Genomic DNA, 23,035 nt, shown 5'->3' on the forward strand with positions numbered 1-23,035 from the left:
CGTCTTACCCCTAGGTTCTTCATGACCGTTTTTGTTTCTTTTTCTTAGATTCCATATATATGTGTTAGCATATGGTATTTGTTTTTCTCTTTCTGACTGACTTCACTCTGTATGACAGACTCTAGGTTAATTTTATGTGTCAAATTGGCTGGCCCATGGGGTGCCCAGGTTTTGGTCAAACATTATTCCAGATGTTTCTGTGAGAGTGTTTTGGGTGAGATTAACATTTAAATTGGTAGACTTGAGTTAAGCAAGTGCTGTCCATAATGTGGGTGGGCCTCAGCAAATCAGCTGAAGGCCTGAATACAGCAAAAATCTGAGGAAGGGAGAGAATTCCCAGCAGATGGCCTTTGGACTTCATCTGCAACGTTGGCAGTTCCTGATTCTTCAGCAGACCACCTTGATCTGGAACATTGGCTCTCTTGGGTCTCCAGCCTACTCTCCCATCCTCTTGCCAGCCTCCATGATCATGCAAGCCAATTCCTTATAAAAAATCTCTTTTTCCCTCTATACTATTCTATTGGATTTGTTTCTCTGGAGAGTCCTGACAAATACAATGGATAAAACTCTGGTGCAAATCATGGCAGTGGCATCACACCAAACTGATGAGTTTTTAATTCTTCACTGTCATACCCTCAAGATAAAAATAAAATGCCAGTTTCACTTAAGAATGTCTTTCATGAAGCAGAAAAAATGTATTGATTTTATGAAATCTCGACCATCGAGTACACATCTTTTTGAGAGTTTGTGTGACAATGGGAAGTCTGCATAAAGCACTTCTGCTGCATACAATGGTTGTCTCCAGGAAAGCACTTTTACTGTGGAGTTGCAAGCTGAGCTGGCTACTTTTTTTTTTTAATGGAACACTATTTGTATTTAAAAAATGGGCAAAACCAAATTTATGGTTACCAAAGGGGAAAGGGCGGGGGGAGGGATAAATTAGGAGTTTGGGATTAACATATACACACTACTATATATAAAATAGATAACCAACAAGGATCTATTGTATAGCACAGGGAACTATACTCAGAAGAGTAATAACTTATAAGAGAAGAGAATCTGAAAAAAAATAGATACATGTATGTATAACTGAATCACTGTGCTGTACACCTGAAACTAACACAACATTGTAAATCAACTATACTTCAATTAAAAATAAATAAATAAACAACCGGCAGACAAACCATGGTTATTCAGACTTAGGTATTTGGCAGACATCTCAAAAGCCAATGAAGTAAGCTTGTCACTTCAGGGAAAACAACAGATAGCATTTTTTGCCAATGATAAAATTCAAGGTTTAAAATAAAAAGTAAAATTTTGGAAACTTGTGTCTATCAGTGTGAGCTTGACATCTTCCCAATACCTAAACACTTTTCCAATGAGATCATCAGTGATATTGGTGAATGTGATATTTTGATATCATATAATGGACTGTGTCAACACTTTAGATCTGTATGACTCAGTGAACCAACAAAAAATCATACATTGGTAAAAGATCCATTCAAAGTGCCAGATGGGCCAACGGATTTTAATACAACAAAGGATGAAAAGTTCAATGATACAGTTTCAGATTCCACATTGCAACTAACCTGTTAAGAGCTGTTACTTATACACTTTTGATGGAGTCTCAAAGAAGAATGTCTGCAATTATTTGAAAAAGCTATTGAAAGGCTCCTCTGTTTTCCAACTATGTATCTGTTTGAGGTCAGATCGTAACAGCACATCACAACATATTAAATGCAGAAACAGCAGAATCCAGCTTTATTTTTAAGCCAAACTTTTAAAGAGATTCGCAAAATTGTAAAACAATGCCACTCTTTTCACTAAATTTTACCTGCTTAGGAAAAAAGTTATTTTTAACAAAATATGTTATTTGTACACATAAGTTTTAATTTTTATTTTAAGTGAATTAATGTTGAAAACATTACTTGTTTTAAGTTCTAAACATTGATGGATATGACTCACATGAAAAGTGTCTTTGGGGTCTTCAATAATTTTTAATTATTGAACACTTGGCCACCCTCTGTGTGAGAAGTAGACCTCCCTGCATTTTGGAAGCTGCACTGGCCAGGTGACTTGATTTGGGCAATGGAATATGAGCAGATGCGATTGGAGCAGAGACTTTAAATGTGCTTGTGTGTGTGCTCAAATTTGCCCTCTTGTCCTCTGCCAGCCACCATAAGAAGAACATGAGTCTAGTAGCCACTAGCTCCAAATCCAGGGAGAATGAGTCGATCCAACCTGCAATCTGGAGCCTTGGGGAGCCCAGCTGAGATGAGCTGAACCCCAGGCAACCTACAGACCTATGAGCATGAAAAATGGATGTTTGTGGTTATAAGCCAGTGAGATTTGGGGGTTTCTATAGACTGAATGTTTGTGTCCCCTCAAACATCGTGTTGAAACTTAATCCCCAGTGTGATGGTATTAAGAGGTGGGGCCTTTGGGAGGTGATTAGGTCATGAGGGTGGAGCCCTCAGGAATAGGATTAGTGTCCTTATAAAAGAGACCCCAGAGAGCTCCCTTACCCCTTCGGCCATGTGAGGACACAGGGAGAAGACAGCCATCTATGAACCAGGAAGTGGATTTCACCAGACCCCAAGTCTTCTGGTGCCTTGATCTTGGACTTCTCAGCCTCCAGAATTGTGAGAAATAAAGTTCTATTGTTTGTAAGCCACTCTGTCTATGGTATTCTGATATAGCAGCCTGAATAGACTAAGACAGAGGCTATTACATAGTCTTAAGGCAGCAGAAACCTCCTTGATAGAGAATTCCAGAGAGCAATGCTATAATCTGCTGCCTCAGAGATGAGGGTAGAGGTAAGGATAAGGCTGGCTGCTGACCTTTCTCAGGTCTGACTGGGGGAAGAGGCTTGCAGGGGATGGCCTCACCATGAGGCATGGGAACTTTCACTTAATACCCTTGTGGAGTGTGGTCTTTCTAGCCTCAACTGTGCCTGGTGGCCCTTCTGGTTGAACATCCAGAGAATGTGAACTGCTTGTGCAAGGTGAGGAAGAGAATCTGGGGCAATCTTTATCTGTAGACTTTGAGCTACTCCTCCTGGGTTCAGCCCACACAGCAACTCCCCTTCCAGTGATCCTCAATAACTTTGATTAATGGATCTTTCTAGCATTTATTTCAGTTGGCAAATCCATACTCCTGGGCCTCCCCCATTGTCTGCTTGGGTTTCTGCCTTCTCTGGCCTGCTAAATCAGGGACCTGAAGGTGATCTACTTTCAGCTTCCAAAGTTTGGTGCTTGTCATTTTTCTCTCCAATTCCTCTTTTCTTGGTGGATTTATGAAATTTGTCATCACTTTGCCATCTTGGAGCATCTACCGTGGAGGTGTACATAAACATTCAGAACACAAGTTCAACCAGATGTCTCCAGAATGACCTTTTAAAAAAAAAAACAGCTTTACTGAGATGTAATTTACATAACATACAATTTACTCATTTCAAGTGTACAATTCAATGGCTTTTATTACATTCACAGAGCTGTGCAGCTATCATCACAATCTAATTTTAGAATATTTCCTCATCCCCTAAAGAAGTCCACACCCCTTAGCCATCCCCTTTAACGCCCGCCCCCCAGACCTAAGTAATGACTAATCTACTTTCTGTCTCTACAAATTTGATTATTATGGTCATTTTATATACATGTAATCATACAAGATGTGGACTTTTGTACTGGCTTCATGCATTTAGTATAATGTTTTCAAGGTTCATCCATGTGAAAGCCTGTATCATTCTTCATTCCTTTTGCCTGATAATATTTAGATATACCACATTTTGTTTATCCGTTTATCAGTTGATGGACAAAGTGACTTTTCAAAATGTAAATCATACCACTCCACTCCCTTCCACAAAATCCTCCACTGCACTAATAACAGAATTATCACACCAGCCAGGCTTGCGAAAGGTTGCCCCTGTCACCTTTCTGATCTCAATCATTACAAATCTCCGCCTTGGTTCCTTACACACCAATCATACTGGTCTTTTATTTTCCATTCATTGAAAACCCCTAGTTTATACCTACCTCAGGGCCTTTGCACTTACTTTTCTGACCAGAGCACTCTCCCCTCTGATGGTTCCTTATTTCCTATCTCTTGTGTTTTCTCCTGTGAGAGGCCTTTCCACGTTCTCTACCCAGAGCACTGCCTCACTTTTTCCTCACCACATTTCCATTTCCTTTTTAGCCTCATCACTTCCTGTCATTACCTAGTCCATTCCTTCTTTTGTATATTGTCTTTCTCCCTCCTTTGGAATGTAAGTTTCAAGAGGGCAGGTGCTTGCTGACACCTTTGTCTCTGTATGCCCAACACCTGAAAAAGGCCTGGCACAAAGTGGGTGCTTAGTAAGTCTTTTTTCAATGAATGCATGATTTAAGGTCATTTTTATGTCTTTTAGTTCTGGGAAAATATCTATCATCACTGCCTATGGTGCGCAGAATTATGTGCCCCCTGCCCAAGACATCTATGCAATCATCTCCAGAACCTGTGAATATGTTGGGTTACATGGGAAAGGGACTTCGCAGATTAACTGAGGGTCATGACCATTGAAATGAGGGGATTCTCCTGGATCGTCTAGGTGGGCTTAATCTAATCATGGGACTCCTTAAAAACAGAGGCACTTTTCCAGCTGGGGTTGATCATCAGAGAGATTTGTGATGATGTGAGAAGGGTCAGAGAGATGTGATGCTGCTGGCTTTGAAGATAGAGGAAGGAACCACCAGCCAAGCACTGTGGGCAGCTTCTTGAAGCTGGAAAAGGAAATGAATTCTCCCCTGGAGCCTCCAGAAGGAATAAAGTTGCTGAAACCTTGATTTTAGCACCCTGAGACCCATGTCTTACTTCTGATGTCCAGAACTGTAAGATAATAAATGTGTCCTGTTTTAAAGCACTAAGTTTGTGATAATTTGGCACAGCAGCAATAGGAAACTATTATTTGTCCTTGCCTCTATTTTCTTTTTTCTTTTTTTTTTTGTTTTCGGTACGCGGGCCTGTCACTGCTGCGGCCTCTCCCGCTGCGGAGCACAGGCTCCAGACGCGCAGGCCCAGCGGCCATGGCCCACGGGTCCAGCTGCTCCGCGGCACATGGGATCCTCCCGAACCAGGGCACGAACCTGCGTCCCCTGCATCGGCAGGCGGACTCTCAACCACTGCGCCACCAGGGAAGCCCCCTGCCTCTATTTTCTCTTTTCTTTGCCTCCAGTCAGTTGTTTGATTGGATTTAAATCAGAATTTACCTGAATTTTCTTGGTAGTAAGTTGGTTACGTTTTCAGCCAGAATGGAAATTTAAGAGAGAACTCTGGTTCATTTCTAGAAAGATGAAGAGAATTCTATTTTATCCAGCTGACTTTTTGGCCTGGAAAACGTACACTCGTGTACGGCTCTAGAATTCTGAGTCTGTTCACTGAAACTTTGCTCGGTTCATCGTATGTGCTGTTAAGAATCTGATGAAGGTGCAGAAGCTGCAGCGTTTCTCAGACCCATGGATTCCCATGTTGATCCACCCTGATTTAAAGTTTTACACACGGGTTTGACAAGTGCATAAACCATGTTAGCTTCTCCTGCCATCTTAGGTGTTTGTATCTCCCTTGTGCCCTCCTGAGCTGGAGCCTCCTGGCAGTAGTGACTTACCCTTAGATGAGCGCCCTCCCTGTCCTCTGATGTGTCCTCTGATGTGCTGCACCATCAGCTCTGTTACTGAGTCCAAGCACGTACTGCTCACGGCAAGACAGGCCAATAAATCGAGAGATGAGGTGCTGGGGCAGGGAATAGTGACTTTATTCGGAAAGCCAGCAGACCGAGAAGACGGTAGACTAGCGTCCCAAAGAACCATCTTACCCAAGCTAGAATTCAGGTTTCTTTTATATTAAAAGGGGAGGGGTGTGGCTGATTGTTGCAAATCACTTGGAATCCTTTGTTCTTACAGCTGTCCTCTTAGGTCTGGTCACAATGTTCCTATAATCCTCCAACATGACAAATCTTATTTCCTGTTCTACAAATTTTTATCTCTATATGACTGTAAAAGTGTTATACCTTTAAAGGTCAGAGCCTTGAGCATGGGCTATCCTGTATATTTCAGGCTATATGCAACATTGTTTTACAGAAGGTGCAGAGCCAGCATGACTAAGCACAGGCAACAGAGCACAAAGGTTAGAGCTAGGTTCAATATGGAGTCAGGTTTTTTCTGCTCTGTCACAGCTCCTTTAGACATCAAGCCTCCAACTCTGGAAGCTGTCCTCCTCTGGTCCCTAGGCACTTGTCCACCTCCTCAACCCAACTCTCTCTGTTCCAGCAGGACAGAGATGGACTTCTGCATCTCCACCAGCTGGATTTGAGTGTTCACTCATTCAACAGTTTAACAAGAGACATGCCAGGCACTGTTACAAGTGCAGGGGAGACAGGGATGCAAAAGACTGACAACAAACAAAAACAAGTAAAGCTATAGTCTGTTAGCTGAACGAAAGTGCTGTGGAAAAAAGAAAGCAGATAAGGAGACTAGGGAGAGGCAGTGGGGATGGAGCTGCTGGTTTAGGTGGTGATCAGGTAAATGTCACTGAGGAGGTGACATTTGAGCAGAGACCTGAGGGAGGTGAGAGAGTAAGTCATGAAGGTATCTGGGAGAAGAGCATCCTAGGAAGAGGGCCAGCAAGTGCAAAGGCCCTGAGGCATGATATCATCCAGTGTTTTTCAGGAACAGCAAGGAGGCCAGTGTGGCTATAAAGGAATGAGTGAATGGGAGGGTAAAAAAGAGGTAAAGACAGAAAGGGAAGAGGTGAGCTGGTGGGGATGGACCTTGTGGGCCACAATGAGGACTTGATTTTGGCTTTTCCTGCATGAGATGGGAACCCCTGGAGGGATTAGAGCAGAACAGAGGCCTGATCTGACATACTTTGAAAGGGTCACTCCAGGGCTATGTTGAGAATATATACAATGGAGAAGGTGGAATTAGGAAAGAATTGCAGAGATGGCAGCCTGGATCAGGGTGGGGTGGTGGTGGAGAGTGCTGGGATACTGAAGATATTTTTAAAAAATCATTATAGGAAATTTCAAACATAAAAGTAGAGAGAACAGTAAAATGAAACCATGAGTACCCATCACTGAGCTTCCACAGTGACCAACTCAGGAGCATCTTGTTTCATTTATATCCCTTCCCCATTCCATGTTATTTTAAGGCACACCCGATACACCAGATTATTTCATCTGTAAATATTTCAGCATATATCTCTAAGAGAGATCACCACAATATCTTAATACCATTATTGTACTTAATAAGATGTAAAAAAACTTCCTCAATATCTCCAACCATCAGTCAGTGTTTGAAGGTAGAGCCAATAGGATTTTCTGACAGACTAGATCTGAGATTGAGAGAAAAGGATGAGTCCAGAATGACTAAAATTTGGGTTCTGCCAATTGGAAGGATTGTTTTTACATTTACTGAAATGGGGAAGGCTATGGAGAGAGCAAGGTTGGTGGGAGGAATGGATAAGAAATTTGGCTTTAGACATTCTGTGTTTTGCGATCTGGGTCTGGCTATAGGGACCAACCATGGCTTAAGCCAGAATGCTCTCTCTTTCTCAACTGAGAGTTCTGAGAGGAAAGTTATGCAGGGATGCTATAGTGACTGCAGTGGTGGGCACCCAAGCTCCTTCTTCTTTATTGTGCTTCTATCCCGCAAACAGAACTTCTATCATGTGGTGTAAGATGGAAAGTTGAGCTCCGCCGTGACTCCCACAGGAGAGAGGGTGAGAAGGAGAAACAGAGTGGATGCCCTTTTCTTTAAAGGCAAGACCCGAATGTGGCATGTGTCACTTCCTCTCTTATCCATTGGCCCAACGTCAGTCACAAGGCCATACATAGTTTCAGGGGAGTAACAGAGTCTTTAGCTAAGCAGCTACATGCCCAAATAAAACTCAGAGTGTTTGTACTATTGGAAGATGCTGGGGTGCAGCCACTAAGAGTTAAGTCTGAGAGGCTTGTGAGGCATTCAGTACAGCAGTTGAGTTGTTTGTATCATGAGGTGAGGGTCCAGCTGGAAATGTTCATTGGGGAGTCATCAGCATAGAGAAGGTATTTTAATCCATGGCTGATAATCACCCCAAAAGCTGCATAGGCAGAGAAGAAAAGGGCTGAGCCGTGGAGTGCTCCAGTATTCAGGGTTGAGGATGTGAGGACAGACCAGCAAAGGAGACTGAGAAGGAGAAATCACAGAGGGAGGGAAGAACCAGGAGGGAGTGGTGTTTTGGACGCTGACCAGCTATTATGTTGGACTTTGATTATTTATATGTATTTTCTGCATTTGGCCATGAATATACCTGCAGGGAAAAGTCTGTGTTATATTTAATTCTGTATGTATTTAATTCTTTACCTCCTCTAGCGTGATGCCTGGCACGTAATAGGAACTCAAGGAATATTTTTGAGTGGATGAAGACATGCTTTTCTATTCAGTTTTGGTCATAATGTGTGTGTTGCATTTTGTCTGTTAATACTTAGTACTATCCTGCCCTCCTAAGCTCTCTGTACACAGAGGGATACAGCCTAGGAATGACTTTCTCCAGATTCTTCTGCCAGCATGGTTCCAGTTAGATCCTGCTGATGAGAGGCACTTGTGTGAGATCTGAAAGTGGAAAAGGAGAAGTTATGAATGAAGCCTGCCTGGTTAAATAGGAAATTTATTTAGCAATGAGCACAAGGCACATTTTTTTTTTTAAGGCACATTTTTTATCTGGAAAGGACAGAGGCTATTACACAGTCAGCGTCAGATAGAAAACAGTTCCTCTCCTGTCATTAGAATTCTTCCTTAATACACTACAAATATCTTCTTTTGCCTCCAGAGGAAACTGCACACCTTTTGAACATAGAGAATTCAATGTTAGAATGGAAGTAGAGAATCCTTCCCCTACCCTTCACATTGAGAGACTTAATGGTCATTTCTTGTTGTAAGCCTAATATGGGATTAGAAACCACTGGAACTCAGGGAAACCTCTTTAGATAGAATTGGAGAAACAATGCTAGATTCACCGTCTTGTAGCCAGCTTCAAAGATCTCTTCCCAAGGATATGGCTAGCTCTGGGCATATTAACATCACAAACTGGAGTTTATTAGATTTGCTGAGTTTCTCATCCAGAAATGAGGAAACTAAGGCTCAGAGGACAGAAGAGACTACAGTTAGTTACACAGTCCAGTTGTGGACTCAGGACGTTTAACACTGAGCCCACATCTTATTCGACTTGGAGTGTATTATTCCCATTCCACTGCTCTGTGATTTCTGGAGACACTTTTCTCTTTCCATCTCTTTTTTTTTTGTGGGTCAAAAACATCCCTTCCCTCAGTGTCCAGTGTCCTCCTCAAGTACAGGAGTCAGGAGTCAAGGCTTTCCCAGAACCATCTCCAGCCCCTCCCTGACTCTGCAGCCCCTGCCACAAACCCCTCACTCACACCCATCTTCTTCCCATTCCCTGAGCATTTCATGGCAGTTCAAGCCTCTGAGCCTTTGGTAATGCTGTTCCCTCTGCCTCAACTTTTTCTCCTTTTCCTCTGCCGGAAGTCATCTTCAAAACCCAACTCAGTTGTAACCTCCTCAGACAAATAGTGCACGATCTCACTTATATGTGGAGCCTAAAGTAGTCAGACTCATAGAAGCAGAGAGGTGAATGGTGGTTGCCAGGGGATGGGGGGAGGGGGAAATGGGGAGGTGTTGGTCGAAGGGTACAAGCTGTCAGTTACCCAGGGTAAATGAGTTTTGGAAATCTACCATACCACATAGCACCTGTCACTAGCAATACTGTGTTGTGGACCTAAAACTTGCTGTGGGGGTAGAGCTTATGTTATGTGTTCTTACCACACACAAAAAATAATGGTCATAATAATAAAGGAGTGGGGGGAAACTCTAGGAGGTGATGGATATGTCTGTGGCTTAGATGGTGGTGATGGTTTCACTGGTGTATAGTTATCCCCAAATTCATTGGATTGTATACATTAAATAGGTACAGCTTTTTATGTGTCATACCTCAATAAAGTCGTTTTAAAAAAAAATTTCCCCTCCTCGGGCAGGGATCTCCAAGTAAGGCTGTGTTGCTTCTTCCTCTGTGACCTCATAGCCCTTTTAAGAGTATATTTTTTCGTATTCTTTTCCCTTGTAGGTTATAACAAAATATTGAGTAAAATTCCCTGTGCTATACAGTAGGTCCTTGTTCATTAAATACTTTATATAGTAGTGTGTATATGTTAATTCCAAACACCCAATTCATCCCTCCTCCACTTTCCCCTTGGTAACTATAAGTTTGTTTTCTATGTCTGTGGATCTATGTCTGTTTCGTAAATAAGTTCATTTGTATCGTTTTTTTTAAATCCACATATAAGCGATGTCATATGATATTTCTCTTTCTCTGATTTACTTCACTTAGTATGATAATCTCTAGGTCCATCCATGTTGCTGCAAATGGCATTATTTCATTCTTTTTTATGGCTGAGTAATATCCCATTTTATATATGTACCACATCTTTTAAAATATATATATATATATATATATATATATATATATTTATTTATTTTTGGCTGCATTGGGTCTTCATTGCTGCTTGCAGGCTTTCTCTAGTTGCAGCGAGCAGGGGCTACTCTTCATTGTGGTGCACGGTTTTCTCATTGAAGTGGCTTCTCTAGGCGAGTGGGCTTCAGTAGTTGTGGCACGAGGGCTCAGTAGTTGTGACACACAGGCTTAGTTGCTCAGCAGCATGTGGGATCTTCCCGGCCCAGGGCTCGAACCCGTGTCCCCTGCATTGGCAGGCAGATTCTTAACCACTGTGCCACTAGGGAAGCCCCTGTACCACATCTTCTTTATCCATTCCTCTGTCAATGGACATTTAGGTTGCTTCCATGTCTTGGCTGTTGTGAATAGTGTTGCAATGAACGTTGGGGCGCATAACCTGTAAGGGAAAAGAATCTGAAAAAAAGATATATAAGTATGAATAACTGAATCACTTTGCTGTACACATGAAACCAACACAACATTGTAAATCAACTATACTTCAGTAAAAAATAAATAAAATAAAAATAAATTAATGAAAAACTTTTAAAGGCAATCAAAACAAAACAAAGGCAATCAAAAACAAAAAGAAAAAAATAAAGAGCAAAGAAATAATACATTAAAAAATATCTAATCAATTCCTTTTCAGAACTATTATCCAAGCCCTCGTGGTTTAAAATTGCTTCAGTGTTTTGGTCTGAATTAAGAATTATAGATGGTCAAATTATAGAATTTTGCTTTCATTCATTCTTTCAGCCACAAATATGAATGGTCTTCTTTGTGCCTGGCATGGTGCAGACTCTGTGTATACAATGGTCAGAAAAATAAATACAAAAAAGGGGGAAAAAGAAAAAGAGTGTATTTATGTGCCTGGATTCGTCCACACCAGACTGCAAGTTCCTTGAGAACTGAGTTGGGTCCTGATTCTTCTCTAAACTCTATCGTCCACCTCAGGATGCAATGAAGAGACACACTGGATCACTCACTCGTTCTGTCTGGAGCTAGCAGCAGAGGAGGCTGGGAACTCCCCAGCCTGAGCCCCGGAACATGAGAGGCAAGGATGCTTTGGGAACGTATGATGGGAAAATCAGCTGAGACCTGAGAAGGCCAAGCACACGGGTTCTGCCACAAGGGGCAAAGGTAATTAGCTAAGTGTGCTTTGCACTGGGGAATTCAGAAATAATGGGCTCTAGATTCAGAGAGAGAAACCAGAACCTAGAACTTTCTTAGTTCCTGACAAATTTTCTGATTCCTTTCAGTAAAAAAATTCCCCTATTTTGAAAGTAGCCTGAGTTTTTGTTCTTTGTAATCAGTTATTGCCAGGGGTGGTTTCAAATACAGTTTCCTCGTCTTACTCATTATATTTTTCCATACTCTGTATTTGAAGAAAACATTTTTTTTAATCAGAAAAAAGGCATATTTGGGTCCAAACTCCAGTTGAGGAGGTGAGTGGGACTGGTGGTCCTCTGTGGCCTAGGGTCCCGCTTGGCCTTGGCGCCCGGAGGGGACAGCAGTAGGAAGGGGCAGAGCTGCAGGGGGCCCACTGAGGTCCCATGGCGTGGCTGGCAGGAGAAGGGATGACGGGCTGGGGGCCCTCAGGAACAGAGCCTGGGAATGAAGGAGAGCACAGTTTGCTTCTCCCTCTTCTAGACCATTGGCAGCCTGGGTGAAAAGCTGATGGGGCCTTGGCAGGGCAGCTAAGTAAACGCAGGCTGGGCCGCTGCAGCCTGGGTGTTGATGGACACGAGGGCCACACCAGCCACCTTAGCCATGCAGAGCCAAGGCCCCACCTGTTTCCATGCATGCGCATCGCAGCACAGAGTGGCCAGCACTGCGCGCTTCCCAGCAACCTTCCTGGCCAAGATGCCAGGCTTCCTCACTCAGCCATGACCTCTAACCGGCTCACTGTGGGCCAGCCCCACAAGGGATGCCTTGTCTCTCATTGCCTGCGAAGGTGTGTGGGTTTCTCTGTCTGATTGAAAAGAGGTGGAGACAAGTGAGAGAGAGGTAGGCGGGCAGAGGAAAGGGGAAAGGGAAGATTTAAGTTCTGTGTCTGTCCGCCCCGAGGCCCGCTGTGTGGGATAAGTGAAATATCCATGGTTGCTCTCCCAGGCCTCAGGTCTAAGGACCCTCCAGGGCCTCCCAAGGCTCCCAGAGGCACCTCCCAGGTGCCTCTTCCCAAGCGCTCAGCCACATGACACACCCTCCGCTGCGTCTCGCTCTCGGTCGGTCATTTCTGCTCACTCCACTTGCTCTGAGATTCTGGTATCCCACACGGCTTGCCTTGTCTGTTCTCCACCTTTGCCCTTCCTTTCACACTCTGCCTTCAGCAAACGCCTAGGTGCCTTCAGCTCTTGCATCCACAGTCCAATTTTCTAGTGTTTCCACCTGCTAGAGAATCTACCGGGATGCCCCTCGGGCACATTGAACACAGTCTGTTCAAAACCAACTTTCCATCTTCACCCTAAAGCCATTCAGCTCCGCCACGTTCCCTGGCTCAGACCCCAGGGTCCCAATCTGAAAACTGTCCCCATCCTTCATTCCTTCCTGTCCCTCACTCCACTCCTGTATCTAACCAACTTCAAAAGCCCTGATGTTTCTACTCCAACAATATCCTCAAATCCATCTCCAGTTTATCTTATTCACATCTACCGTATGGTCTCAGGTAACGCCTTATCGTGTTCCTCTCTAACGGCCTCCTCACTGGTCTCCCTGCCTCCAGTTCCTCCCTGTAGACTCTTCCAGAGTTGTCTTTCCAAAGCCCAAGTGCCATCACGGCACGCCTTGCCTCTAACCCTTGCCTCTAGCCCTGTCTTCTCTCCCCCTACTCCCCACTCACTGTGACCTCCACTGCAGTCCAGATGCTTCCTGTCTTATTCAGCCTTCTGTGACCCCCTCCCCCAGAAGGAAGTTTCTCTGCTTTCTCCTGGTTCCCACATTGCCTCCTGCTTTCTTTTACTGTAGCACTAATGATGTCATGCTGACACTGGTGACAAACCTGCACTGAGGGACTCCTTGAGGGCAGGGCCCTTTGTCACACACGTTTTCATATCTCTAACCCCTGCCAAGGACCTGGTACTTAGTAAATGCTCATATAATGCGGAATGAAAGACACAAAGAAGAGATCGAGGGAGATTTGTGACTCTGCCTAGTGGTGGTGAATACTGAGGGGCTGTCTCCTCAGTGAGCATCCCTACTTCCTGCCGCTTCTGCTCCCGTCTTTCCTTTGGGCATCACTCCTGTCTGGGAGCAGCAGTTCTCCTGGGAAGCTCGTGCTCGAGCACAGCCAATCAGCACATCCCATCCCATCCTATGCCTGTGGGGTTTTTTTTGTTTGTTTTTTCTGTTTACGCGGGCCCCTCACTGTTGTGGCCTCTCCCGTTGCGGAGCACAGGCTCCGGACCTGCAGACTCAGTGGCCATGGCTCACGGGCCCAGCCGCTCCGCGGCATGTGGGATCTTCCCGGACCGGGGCACGAACCCGTGTCCCCTGCATCGGCAGGCAGACTCTCAACCACTGCGCCACCAGGGAAGCCCTGCCTGTGAGTTTTTGTGGACCTCTCCCTCCCTGTGATTTTCTCCTCATCCTTCAAGGAAATTTTCTCTGCTGTTGGGCCAGAGAGGATGTAAGTCTGGGGCTGCTGTCACCATCTTGCCACTGAGTAGAGCCTTTCTTCCTGCAAGGCAGCAGGCTGAGCTCACAGGCAAAGAGAGAGTGGGTCCCGCCTCCTGTTCGTTCTGTCCCTGGACTTCGCAATAACCAGAATTGTGGTGGGTGGAATAAGTGACTTCCCCAAAATACATGTCCACCTGGAACCTGATTTACAAAGAGGGTCTTTGCAGATGTAACTGAGATAAGGATGGAGATGAAATCATATCGGATGACGATGGGGCCTAAATCCAATGAGCGTTCTTATAAGAGACAGAAAACGACACACAGAGACGCAGAGAAGGAGACCATTTAAAGATGGGGGTGGGGACTACAGTGATGCCCTCACAAGCCAAGGAATGCCTGGGACCGTTGGAAGCTGCAGAGGCAAGGAACTGATTCGCTCCTAGCCACTTTGGTTTTGGACTTCTGGCCTCTGGAACTGTGAGAGGATAATTTTCCTATGGCAGTCCTGCAAAAATAATACCAGAAACAATAAACATCCCTTCTCCTTTTTTTCTTTAAGCCATTTTGAATTATTTTTTTCTGCTTCGTGTAAGAATCCTAACTGATAAACTGGTGGAGTCCAAAGCAATTGTGTTTGATAAATAAAACTCAACTATCTGAGTAGTGAAATCTTAGTAGCGAGACACACCATGAGGAATAACAGAGGCCACAGTGATGAGAGAGCGGACACTACCAGCTCCTTTGCACGTAAAATCTGATAAATGAATGCCCTGAGAACTGGGGATGTCTTGGGTGAGAAGATCCTGCCTCTAGTTCCAGTAGAACAACTTTTTGATGATCTCAGGATGAGACGACATTTCAGCCCTCCTTGGGCATACCTTGTGACACATGAGAGGCAGAATGAGGCAACAGCCTGATGAATCTTTGAGCTTCCAGATAAAGAACTGCATGAGTTTGACTCCTCTGTATATCATCCCTGTAAGGTCAATTAGGGCTCTGTAGGAAAGTGACATACTTTAGGACACACAGCCTTTTTTATTGAAATGCTAGGACTGGAAACTTAATTGTCCCCATCTCCTAGACCAGCACCATCCAACAGACATATAATGGGAACCACATTTATAAATTTCAAATTTTCTGGTAGCTACGTTAAACACGTAAAAAGAAAGAGGAAACATTAATTTTGGTAATACATGTTATTTAACCTAATATATCCCACATATCAACATTCCAACATGTAATCAATATAAAAATGATTAAGGAAGTATATTTCATTGATTTTGTGGACAAGGGCCTCTATCAGCCCAGGGTGCCCCCATTCCGTGTGGCCTCAGCACCAGTATTTTGTTACCAGTGAAGGGATTTGCAGGTTTGACTCAAAACCTCCACACCCTCCACTTCCTGGACCCAGTTTCCACGAGGCTTCTTTCATTTTGGGTCTGCCTGTCATTCACGTTTCCCTAACAAGCCTCACCACCCCATCCATTAAAAACAACATTTCAAATCATTCTCTCATTCAGGTTGAGATTCTGAGCTATGATTCATTTCAAATTTCAGCAAGGCTTAAGTGCTTTAATTTCTTTTGAAATACGGGAAAAAAGTCCAACAGCCTGATAGAAAAATGGGCAAAGGATATTAACAAGCAATTCACACATAGTAGATACATAGAAATATCATAACAGGACGCTCAGCTCAACGGCATTTGGGAAAATGTAAATCGAGGAAGCAATTGTTCCCATCAAATGAAAGTTCGACACTATGGAGTGTTGGTGAGATTGTGGAGAAATGGATAATTCTGGAAACTGGGGTGGAGGCCATATTCAGACAGCTCCTCCTGGGAACAATTTGACAGCATCTAGTAGAGCTAAAAAAGTGCACACACTATGACCAGCAATTCTCTGCGGTATCTTCCCTAGTGAAGCCCTCCCACATGTGCACCAAGAGGCAGGCATGAGGATTGTTATGGTGGCAGAGCTTGAAATAGGAGGAATTTAGAGTGACCTAAATCTCGAGGAGATTTCAATAGGCATTCCAGTAGGGGAATGGATAGCTACACTGGGGTACACACATTATTGACTACAATATGTTAGTTAAAAAGAATGAGGTAGGGCTTCCCTGGTGGCACGGTGGTTAAGAATCCGCCTGCCAATGCAGGAGACACAGGTTCGAGCCCTGGTCCAGGAAGATCCCACATGCCGTGGAGCAACTAAGCCCGTGCACCGCAACTGCTGAAGCCCGCGCACCCTAGAGCCCGTGCTCTGCCACAAGAGAAGCCACTGCAATGAGAAGCCTGTGCACCGCAACGAAGAGTAGTCCCCGCTCCCCACAACTAGAGAAAGCCCGCGCGCAGCAACAAAGACCCAACACAGCCAAAAATAAATAAATAAATTTATTTTAAAAAAAAGAGAAAAGAATGAGGTAGATCTATATGCACTCACACAGAAAGAAGTCAAAGTCATACTGTGGAGGTGGAAAAACCGACTTGCAGAATAATACAAGGAGCATGGTGCTACTTATATAAAAATATCGCACTAAACAATTTTAATTTATTTTTATGAATACTCACCCATCTGTTTGTAATGATTCAGAGGAGTTATTGGAAAGAGACACATCAGGTTGATGACAGCAGATACATTTGGGGGAACTCAGAGAGGAGAGGGTTTAAGCGTGGTGATCAGAGGGAACATGAGCTTTATCCATAATTTAAAATTATTTTGAGGAAAGCAGTATTCATGCATTACTTGTGGAATTTAAAATTAATGAGGGACTTCCCTGGTGGTCCAGTGGTTGAGACTTCACCGTCCAATGCAGGGGGTGCAGGTTCGATCCCTGGTCGGGGAGCTAAGATCCCACATGCCTTGCGGCCAAAAAACCGAAACATAAAACAGAAGCAATATTGTAACAAATTCAATAAAGACTTTAAAAATTGGTCCACATTAAAAAAAATCTTTAAAAAATTAAATTAAATTTAATTAATTAAAAAATATGTGCATGGGACGACCTACTCCCTCTTTTTGGCAATGAGAAGCAGAGGCATCTTTCTTTCTTTGGGTCATCTGATCTCATTCCTTTTCACCCTGAGTCTCTGAGCCTGGGGAGGATCCTGGTTCTGCCCTAACTCATGGTATGACCTCAGACAAATTGTTTCCCCTCTCCGCCTTTGTTTCATCTGTCAAACAAGGCAGATTTACCAGCTGATCCTTTATATTTTGCAACTGTAATGTATAGAGTCCAAATGACTAAAGACATACTGTTGTATCTGGAGGAAAGCTAATCTGATCAAGACTCCAAATCAGATGTGAATCAGTGACCGTTTCTTCAGAATGAGCTTGGCAAAACTTTTTACAGCTGTTGTTTTATCATGAGAGCATGTCATAGATAATGATACTCAAAATAAGATAAGATGTAAGAGGCTCAAGGCTTCAGGGAAATGCTCTCCAGTGTCAAAAGGCACATCCTTGATTCATGACTGAATGTAAAAGCCCTGACTTTCCCAAGAGAATTAGGATGCCTGCGAAAACAGTAGACCATAAATCTAAATAGATACAGTTGGAGAAAGGCAACAGACAGCCCACTTACGTCAACCGCAGTCAAGTTTTTGGAACTGGTTTGAGTCAGTGCAACTTTGTGCATAGATGTATTCATTCAACAAGTATTGGGCGCCTGCAAATCAAACAAGGGACCTGCCCTCAAGTAGCTTAAAGTCTACTAGCAGAGACTTCCAAAGAGCAATACAATGGCTAACATTAATTGAGCAATTATATGTGATTCTAGTGGCTGCCCCAAGTGTGTCCATGGCTTGTCTCACTGGATCCTCATCACAATCCGATAAAGTATGTGCAATTTTTACCCTAATTTGAAGATGGGGATATTAAGCCCAGGGAGGCACACTGACATCTCTAAGATGATGTATCTGGTTGGGGAGGGCGCTGGAATTTTGCCCACATAGCTCCATACCAAAGTCTACATTCTAAAGTAAACAAACACACGGATGCTGGTAAGTTGTGATAAGTGATAGGAAAAAAGAACAGGCTGATGGGAGGGGTAAGAAAAACAGAGGGTGGAATTAAGATAAGGTGATCAAGGGATGTCCTCTCTGAAGAGGTGATGTTCAAACTGAATGTCTAACTCTGGAGGATTAGAAAGAGGCACATGCAGAGTGTGGTGGGAAGAGGGAAGGGAAGAGCAGCTATTCCCTGTGGCCTTGGTTGTGGTCCCTCTGTGGATTCACAGGAGCTCTTCCTTCTGTCTGGAGGGTTTTGCGCTTGCCTTTCCCCCTGCCCTGTGCTTCTCTACTCATCTTTCAAGCCCCAGGGAGGGCCTTTCTGACCACAGCCTCCTCTGAGCCTCCACAGCCCTCAGCCATCCCTCCTTCTGTTCACCTCTGGTCCCTCCCACTCACATTCCAGTCCAATCTACCAGCTAATCCTGCTGGTTCTTTCTACCTTGAACATTTTCCCAGCATCCGACCGCTTCCACTGTTCCTACTCTTGTCCAAGCCACCATCATCTCTTACCTGATGGACCTGATTAGTTTCCTGACATAGCTCCTTGATTCTACCTTCGTTTCCACACGACTATTCCAACACTGCAGCCAGAGTGAACCTCTTACAATACACATTAGACCATGTTACTCTCTTCTGCTCCAAACTATGCAATACCTCCCCATCTCATTCAGAGTATAAGCCACAGTTCTTACCATACACCCTCCACACACACACACACACACACACACACACACACACACGCTCCATCAAGCATGAGATCATTGTTTTATTCACTGATGATCTCTCAGTGCTTGGCACGCAGTGGATATTCAATAAATATGGCTTAATAAGTTAGCTGATAGGTGGACTCACTTCCTCTAAGGGGCTAGACCTCCCAGATCAAATGAGAATATGAGTATCTTGTTGGGGGATAGTTTGTAGAGTGGTTAAGGGCATGGGTTTTGTTTGCTTTGGTTTAATTCTGGCTCCTCCACTTCCTAGGGGCATGATCTTGGGGAGGATCAGTAACTTTGGGGCTCCGTTTCTTCATCTGTAACATGTGGATGATAATACTTAGCACTTCTCTTGCATCCAGGATGAAGTGTGAAACATCATACAAGGTGCTTAGTGCAAAGGAAGGACTTGTTGATGCTGGTGCCTATCCTTGGAACCCCATAACTTTTGAAAATGAGGATGCAGTGACTTCTGACACCAATTACCTAGAGCTGAGCCAAACGTCTTTGGTTAAAGGCACATTCCATGAGGTATCACCTCACACCGGTGCGAAAGGCCATTATCAAAAAGTCTACCAACAATAAATGCTGGAGAGGGTGTGGAGAAAAGGGAACCCTCTTACACTGTTGGTGGGAGTGTAAATTGGTACAGACACTATGGAGCACCATATAATCCTGCAATCTCACTTCTGGACATATATCCAGAGAAAACTGTAATTCAAAAAAATACATGCACTCCAATGTTCATAGCAGCACTATTTAAAATAGTCAAGACATGGAAGCAACCTAAATGTCCATCAACAGAGGAATGGATAAAGAAGATGTGGTATATATTTACAATGGAATATTAGCCATAAAAAAGAATGAAATAATGCCATTTGCAGCAACGTGGATAGACATAGAGATTATCACACTGAGTGAAGTAAGTCAGACAGAGAACGACAAATATACGATATCACTCATATGTAGACTCTAATTTAAAAAAGATACAAATGAACTTATTCACAAAACAGAAAGAGACTCACAGATTTTGGAAACAAATTATGGTTACCAAAGGGGAAATGTGACAGGGAGGGATAAATTAGGAGTTTGGGATTAACATATACACACTACTATATATAAAATAGATAACCAACAAGGACCTCCTGTATAGCACAGGGAACTCTACTCAATATTCTGTAATAACCTATATGGGAAAAGAATCTGAAAAAGAATGAATATATGTATATGTGTAACTGTATCACCTTTCTGTACACCTGAAACTAACACATCACTGTAAATCAACTCTACTCCAATAAAATTTTTAAAAAAGGCACAGTCCTCCCCAAGACTCCTTTCAGATACAAGCCACCATTTGGGTGGGTCCCCAGTTCACCTGCACTTCTGACTAGTTGGCTACACATTTGGGGGTCCCCACTACTCCCTCAGGTTTGATCATTCACTAGGAAGACTCACAGAACTCAGAAAAGCACTATATTTCTGATCATAGGTTTGTTACAAAGGATATAAATCGGAACCAGCCAAGGGGAGACACACATAGAGCAAAGTCTGGGGGGTGGGGGCAAGCCGGAAGCTTCCAGGTCCTCTGCCGGTAGATTGAGGATGCCTCACACTCCCAGCACATCAGTGCATGACAATACTCAGAGTACTGCCAACCAGGGAAGCTCGCCTCAATCTCCAGCTTCCCTCTGCTCCCCAGAGGTCAGGCTGAGTGTGGCTTAAGACCCCAACCCTCTAATGGCAAGGTTAATCTTCTGGGTGTGGCCGGCCCCATCCCGAGTAGGCATCCCATTAGCTTAACTGATAGGGCCCACCATGAGTCATTTCATGAGCACAAATTCAGGTGTGGTCTGAGGGCCCCCCCGCAGGGTTGAGAAAGACACTCCTATCACTTGGGAAATTCCTAGGATTTAGAGACGACCTCCCAGAAATAGGTGATGAGAAACAGCCACATTCTTTTTTTTTTTTTTTGCGGTACGCGGGCCCCTCACTGTTGTGGCCTCTCCCGTTGCGGAGCACAGGCTCAGCGGCCATGGCTCACGGGCCCAGCCACTCCACGGCATGTGGGATCTTCCCGGACCCCTGCATCGGCAGGCAGACTCTCAACCACTGTGCCAGCAGGGAAGCCCTATAGGAATATTTTTAAGGCCTTTGATAGATAATGATCTTCAAAAACTTGGCATCACTGTTGGTCACCAGCAGCAGCCACATCCTTTATACACAGGAGAGAAGAAGCATCATGGGAGTTAGTGTTACTTTCCCCTCAAATCTCACCATGATTCTACAGTTTTACAAGGCTGGCCAGACCCTTCTCAGCACTGCTATTTGCCTGTCCCAGTGGAGAAGGCACAGGTGTGAACTTTGGACACCCAGGGCTTACCAATGAGCTTGCTTTTCCTCTGCAATCTGGTCCTCCTCCATCCAGGCACGTTAACTGCTGGTCTTCCCCAGGGATCTCCATCCGGTGCGCTCAATTTGTGTGTGTCGAATGAATGAATGAGCACATGAATGACAGAAAAAGGAAAAGAGGGGGCTGGACAGGAGTTTCGGGATCCATTTCCAGAGGGAAAAGACCTTGGACCAGATTTCCTTGGCAGTGGGGAGTTACTGAAGGTTTTAGATCAGGGGCTTCCCGAGACAATGAGGGGACGCGCTGTACAGTTACATACCCTTCCAATATCTTTACAGACTCAGCCAAGGCCCTGCTGGTTATTTGGAAACAGTTTCCTTTGATTGATTCAAGGGCCCCGTGGTCCAAGTGCAGGGCAGGAACAGAACGTGTGGGAAGAACTCTGCAAAGACTTGTCGGTTACAGCTAGAAGGATCAACCAGGATTATGACGGCAAATAAAGCTCTCCCTGGAGCCCAGGCCGTTGATGAGCTCAACAATGGTCTGAGTGCCTTTCGAAAACCCCTCCAAAATAGCTGGGATAATTGGGGTTTAGCTTTCTCGGCAACAATGAAAAAAATGTCATAATTGCCCATTTTAAAAAGCCTCATCCTTCTTTCAGCAGGATAAAATGAGCCTGGTAATTTGGAGCTCAGAGAAGCAGGCCCATTATGTCTCCTTATCGCCCGGCTCCCTGCTCCCCACATGAAAGTCTGACACTGCACCTCCCTGTTCTCAGGCTCCTCTCTCCCTGTTAAATCTTGTAGCAATTAGCAGGCATTTCACGGCCCATTTCTGTCAAATAATGTGACTTGGCAAAACCCGGTGCCCTTATAACCGTCTGAGGACTGCAAATCATTTTCTGCGTTCCAGATGCAGAGAGATTTTGAAATTCGTGGTGGGTGAGTTGCTGGGAACTGAATACAACTTCCCTGAATTCTGACCTTCTCTCAGGCTTCAAGTCAGGGTCAGAGAGGAGAATGGATACACTCTGTCCCTGTGTGTCCTGACAATTCCCTCCTTCTGGAAGCTTGGTTCTCTTGGCTCTGCAGGACCCTATGCCTCTGGTGGGTTTTTCCTTGGTATTCTCTGCAGCTGCCCGCTCCCCTGTCTTTCTCCCCAGCCCTCATCTTGATTTTTCCGGCATCATCCCACCCATGGTCTTAGCTTCAATTTACATTCTGACAACTCCCAATCTTTATCACCAGCCCTACCGCTTTTCTACATTCTGGACTCACCCAGCCAGCGGTCTGCTCAATCTGCCCACTTCCGTATTTCACCAGCTTCTCCCACTTGACCTGTCCCAGTGTGGTTCCCTCCCCTGTTCTTTGAGCTGGACTGTTGCAACCTGCTTCCTGTTGGTTTCTTCTTCAGACAGTCTCTCCAGTGTGTCTTTATCAAATGAAGTCTGATAGCATGTCCTTACACCAAATCCTTCAACAACTCTGTAAATGTATTCAGGTCAAGGTCAACATCTTATAAACCTCAAGGCTTCCACGATCACCTCCCTCTACTACCCTCCCTGGCTGAGGCCCAAGCCCCGGGGAGAAAAGGCATAGCTCTGCAGCCAGTGACACTTGAATTCGAATTTTGGCTTCACCACAGACAAGCCAAATATCCCCGAGAAAGTCATTTTACCTCTCCATGCTTCAAACTCCTTGTCTATGAAATGGGGGTATCATAACAGTACCCTCCCAAAGGGGCTGGTGAGGATTAAAGAACACAGTGCAGCCCATCCTGCTTGGCAAACATCTCAAGAAGTACTACTTCTTAGCACTATTT

This window comes from Delphinapterus leucas, chromosome 3 (genome assembly GCF_059928025.1).
Source record: "Delphinapterus leucas isolate spDelLeu-1000000601 "Yukka" chromosome 3, BTC_Dleu_Yukka2, whole genome shotgun sequence".
In the NCBI taxonomy this organism is placed as follows: Eukaryota; Metazoa; Chordata; class Mammalia; order Artiodactyla; family Monodontidae; genus Delphinapterus; species Delphinapterus leucas.